The sequence below is a fragment of the Saccopteryx bilineata genome, chromosome 5 (assembly GCF_036850765.1).
Source record: "Saccopteryx bilineata isolate mSacBil1 chromosome 5, mSacBil1_pri_phased_curated, whole genome shotgun sequence".
NCBI lineage: Eukaryota > Metazoa > Chordata > Mammalia > Chiroptera > Emballonuridae > Saccopteryx > Saccopteryx bilineata.
Genome location: NC_089494.1, coordinates 76,744,605 through 76,750,443, shown reverse-complemented (window position 1 = coordinate 76,750,443; position 5,839 = coordinate 76,744,605). Strand labels below are relative to the sequence as shown.

The window sequence follows — 5,839 nt, the reverse complement described above, 5'->3', positions numbered from 1 at the left end:
AGCCAACACTTACTTGTAATCTCTTTTTATTATAGCCACCCTAATGGATAAGAAATGGTATCCCATTAAATTATCTTGAAGGCTAATGATTTTGAAAATTGAGCATCCATTCAGGTACTTTTGGTCATTTGTGTTTTCTTTGTAAAAATCTCTATTCATATCCTTTGCCAAATTTTTAATAGAGTTATTTGTCTTTTTCTTATTGAGTTTTAAGAGTTCTTTGTATATTTTAGTCGCAAGTTCCTTATTAGATATATTTTCAGCTATTTGCTTTATACTGTGGGTTGTCTTTTCACATGAGCCTCCCCTCCCCACATAGCAGTCTCTAGGTCACTTTTTCCACTTGTAGATCTTGTGTGCTAGCCTCAGGAAAATGGCTGGAGGCAGGGGCAAAGGGCACTGCTCGATGAGACCCCAAAAGTGACTGTAACTGTCTTCCTTATACTGCATAAACACAGCCTAAGATTCAGATCCTCATAGAGCGCCTTCACTCGGGCCACCTTCTCAGGCTTTTTCTGCCCATAATTCTCCTGCAGGATCTGCCACTGTTCCCTGAGAGGCCTGTTGCAGACACTGAACCATCAGCTGGCTGCATCTGTTGTCCTGGATGTCAGTGCCAATCTTGCCCGTCACACTGGGGTCCCCAAAGAAGTCAAGGTAATTATTCTGAACCTGAAAGAGCTCTCCCATCTCCAGCAGGATCTTCTTGGCAATAGCATGTTCCTTCTCACCATCAATGCCTGTCATATACATGGCAGCAGCTATAGGAAGGTAAAAGGAGTAGAAAGCAGTCTTATACTTGACAATAGATTTGTACCTCTTTTTAGTAAATCTGCCAAGATTGACATTGCCCTGCAGGGCTGTGATGAGGTCCAAGGTCTGTTCAATTTCAGTCTGATAGGAACTCTGTAGGAAGAGCTCAATCAGGTTCAGGTAATAGGGCTGCTCCCGGCAGTAGAACTTCAGCAGTTGGTAGATGCATGCTTCCAGAAGCAAAGCATCATTGATGGCATCCAAACCTATGCCTGGCTTCAGATACCAGCAGATGTGTCCCAGTTGGGTGAGGGATGAATCCACAGTGTCGTCTGACACCAGGAAGAAAGCTTGGAGCAGTTCCACACACCAGCCCATAGTCATGACCTGCTGGAGACTGTCAGCATCCGGCTTTCTTGGTTCTACCAGTTCCTAGAATGTTATCAGCATTGTCATACCGCGCAGGTACTTGCCTCCAGTGACATTGTACTCCAGGACCTCCTTGAGCCGGGCAATAGCTTCTCCTATCTCTGGGTGCTCCATGCCATCCTCAGTCAGCACTTTAGCATTCTGGGAGAAGTGCTGGATGAAATTCTGTATTTTTTTTATCATAAACATTCAATTTCTGGTCTCCATTCATTCTAAGGGAGGAAGAAAGTACTCTGTTTCTGGATGCGGGAGCTAGTTCCAACTTTATTCTTTTGCATAAAGATATTCAGCTTTCCCAGTGCCATTTATTAAAAAGACTACAAAGTTGTTCTGTATCTTGGATGAAAATCAATTGGTTAATTATATGGGTTTATTTCTAGAGTCTCAATTCTATTCCATTAATTTTTATATCTATCTTTCTTCAAGTAGCATACTGTTTTGTTTTAATGTTTAAAATTGAGATGTGAGACTCTTCCAAGTTGTTGTTTTGTTTTTTACTTTCTTTGTATTGTTTTGGTTCTAGATCTTTGAATTTTTGTATGAATTTTAGTATCATCTTATCGATTGTTGCAAAGAAGCCAGCTTAGATTTTGATAGGAATTGCATTGAACCTGTAAGCAAATTTGGAAGAGTATTATCATTGTTGCAACATTGTCTTTCAATTCATGAATGTGAGATGTCTTCCAGTTATTTAAGTATTTAATATCTTCCAAAATGTGTTATATTTTTCAGAGTGTTTATTTTGCATTTCTTTTGTTAGATTTTAAAAAACATTTTGTAAAAAAAAACAAAACATTTTGTTATTTTGATGTTCTTATAAATGAAATTAATTTCTTAATTTCATTTTTGTATTATTCATCAGAAGTTTATAAAAATACAATTGATTTTTACATGTTGGTTTTGTATCCTGCAACATTGCTTAACTCTTTTATTATTTCTAATATTTGTTTAGCAGATTCCATAAGATTTTTTGCATATATACAAGATCTTTAACATCTATATACAAGATTATGTTATTTGCAAATAGAGATAATTTTACTTCTTTCTTTGCAATCAAGATGACTCCATTTCCCTTATCCCAATAAGTTCAACTTCATTTGTTTTCTGGATGATCAGGCCAAAAATCTTAAAGACATACTGATACTGACTCATTTTTTTTGTCTCACATACTGCTTCCCATATATTAACAAATCCAGTCAGCTCTCTACTTTTAAATAAATCTGAAATTTAAATAGCTCCACTTTTTGAATTGTTAATATAAGACAACATATTTGTTAGTTTGAACCTCTGTAATTATCTCCTTCCATCATTTCCTTGTATAGGTTAGGCTTTTAAAAAGCCAGATCATGTCCTTTTTCTGTATTAAACACATCAGTGCTTCAGTGGGCAAAAGCTATAACATTTTCCTTAAGATCTAGGAACTATGTAGCTGACCCAGGGATGTCTTCTTTCACCACTCCTATTCAATATACTATAGTATGGGAAGTCTTAACCACAGTAATCGGACAAGAAGAAGAAATAAAAGACATCCTAATTAGAAATAAATAAATAAAACTGTCATTATTTCCAGATGACATAACACTATATAGAGAGAATCCTATAGACTTCATTAAAAAACTACTACTAGAACTGATAAATGAATTCGGTACAGTGGCAGATACAAAATAAATACCCAGAAATCCATTGCACTTTTATACACCAATAATGAACTCTTAGAAAAGGAAACTAAGAAAATCATCCCATTCACAATTGCTTCAAAAAGAATAAAATACTTAGGGATAAATTTAACTGAGGATATAAAAGACTCCAAAGATCATAAGGCACTGAAGAAAGAAAATGAAGAAGATTCAAATAAATGAAAGCATACTGTGTTCATGGATAAGAAAAAGTTAACATCATTAATATGTCCATACTACTCAAAATAATCTATAGATTCAATGCAATTCCTATCAAGTTACCAATGGAGTATTTCACAGACCTAGAACAAATATTCCAAAAATGTATATGGAACCACAAAAGACCCCACATAGCCACAACAATCTTGAGAAAGAAGAACAAAGTTGGAGGTATTACACTATCTAATACCAAACTATACTACAAGACCATAGTAATTAAAACAGCACAGCACTGGCATAAAAAGACATGTGGATCAATGGAACAGAATAAAGAACCCAGAAATAAACACTTGCCCTTATAGTCAATTAATATTTGACAAAGGAGGCAAGAACATACAATAGAGTAAAGATAAAGATAGTTTCTTTAATAAATGGTGTTGGGAAAACTGGACAGATATATGCAAAAACATAAAACTGGATGACATTCTTACACTATACACAAGAATGAACTAAAACAGAATTAAAGACTTAAATGTTAGATTCAAAGCCATACAAATTCTAGACAAAAACATGGGTCATAAAATCTCAGACATGTGTTGGAGCAATATTTTTTCTGATATATCACCCGGGGAAGAAAAACACAAGAAAAATTAAACAAATGGGACTACCTCAAACTAAAAATGTTTTACACAGCAAAGGAAATCATCAACAAAATAAAATGATAACTCACTGAATGGGAGACTATATTCACTGATACATCTGATAAAGGCATAATATCCAAATTTTACAGGGAACTTATAAAACTCAACACCAAAAAACCTCCCAAACAAAAAAACCAAACAATCCAATTAAGAAATGGGTAAAGGACCAGAATAAATACTTCTCCAAAGAAGATATACAGATAGCCAATGGACATATAACAAGATACTCAATGTCACTAATCACCAGAAAAATTCAAATTAGAACCACAATGAGATGTCATATCACACTTGTCAGAAATGATATCATCAATAAATCAGCAAAGAACAAGTGTTGATGAGTATGGGGAGAAAAGGGAACCCTTGTGCACTGGTGATGGGAATGCAGACTGGTGCAGCCAGTGTGGAAAGCAGTGTGCTATTACTTCCCCCCAAATAAAAAGGGAACTGTTCTTATGACTCAACAATTCCACTTCTGGGAATATAACCAAAGAAACTGGAAACACTAATTCGAAATGAAATACTATCCAGTCATAAAAAAAGAAAATCTTACCTTTTGTGACAGCATGGATGGACCTGGGGATTATTATGTAAGTGAAATAAACCAGTCAGAGAAAGACAAGTACTATATGATTTCCCTTATATGTGAAACCTAATGAACAAAATGACTCATAGATACAGAGAACAGACGGACAGCTGTCAGAGGGGATGGGGATTGGGGGCTGAGTGAAAAAAGTGAAGGGATTAGATAAAGAAAAAACTTATAAACACAGACAACAGTGGGAATTGAAGGAGGGAAAGGGGTAGGAGAGGTAGAGGAGGGTAGAGGGGGGTAGTTGGTGATGGAGGGAGATTTGGCTTGGGGGGTGAACACACAATGCAATATACAGATGATGTATTGTAGAATTGTTCACCTGAAACCTGTATAATTTTATTAACTAATGTCACCCCAATAAATTCAATAAAAATTTTTAAAAATTAAACACCTCAGTTTGTCCACATCTCAAATAGAATAAAACTGACAGTCCTTAGTTTTGCCTACTAGACCTTATATTATCTGTGTACTGGCTTTTTCAAAACTTAGTAGCTTCAGCCTGACCAGGCAGTGGTGCAGTGGATAGAGCATTGGACTGGGATGCAGAGGACCCAGGTTCGAGGCCCCAAGGTCGCTGGCATGAGCGCAGGCTCATTTGGCTTGAGCGCGGGCTCACCTGCTTGACTGCAGGATTGCCGGCTTGAGCATGGAATCACAGACATGACCCCATGGTCGCTGGCTTGAGCAAGGGGTCACTTGCTCGGCTGAAGCCCCCAGTCAAGGTACATATGAGAAAACAATCAATGAACAACTAAGGTACCACAATGAAAAGTTGATGTTTCTCATCTCTCTCCTTTCCTGTCTGTCTGTCCCTATCTGTCCCACTCTCTGTCTCTGTAAAACAAAACAAAACAAAACAAAACAAAGAAAACAAACAAAAAAACCTTAGTGGCTTCAAACAAAAAATAAAAATTTAGTATCTCATGGTTTCTGTGTGGCAGCGAACAGAGCATCGTAGTAGCTAGGTGGTTCTGGCTTAGAGCCTTTCTTGAGTTTGAAGTTAAGAAAGAAAGGTGTTGGTTGGGCTGCCATCATCTGAGGGCTCAAGTGAGGATGGGAGTTCTGTTTCTGAGGAGATTCGCACTCATGCCTGTCGTATTAGGTTGCTTCCTAGTGGGACGCCTTTCTTCCTTCCCATGTATGCTTCCTTTTAGGCTGCTTGAGTGTCTTCACAATATGGTTTGTGGCTTTCTCTGGGATGAGTGACTCAAGAGAAAAGGCAGGCACAAGCCACCCTTTTTACAATCCAGCCTCAGAAATCACATACCATTTCTTGTGTCACCTTCTCTTCAGTAGAACAAAGTTACTAAATCCAGCTCCCATTTAAAGGCAGAAAAGAATTAGCCTCCTCTTTTTGAAGGGAGGGCTATTATAGAATTTATAGACAACTCTAAAAGCACCACAATTTGCTTTTCAGATACTTCTCTGATCTCATTTTTGTCACTCGCCCGTTGTGTGCTCAACCACAACCATGTTTGCCTTCACTATTCCTAAAACATGACAGGAATGTTTCTACTTTTCACTTCAGG

The 5,839-nt window shown here is 37.2% G+C and overlaps 1 pseudogene; it reads right to left on the bottom strand.

The window, feature by feature from the left end:
- Positions 1 to 330: 330 nt before the first annotated feature.
- LOC136338214 (farnesyl pyrophosphate synthase pseudogene) lies at positions 331 to 1,426 on the bottom strand (annotated as a pseudogene).
- Between the last annotated feature and the right edge of the window lie 4,413 nt (positions 1,427 to 5,839).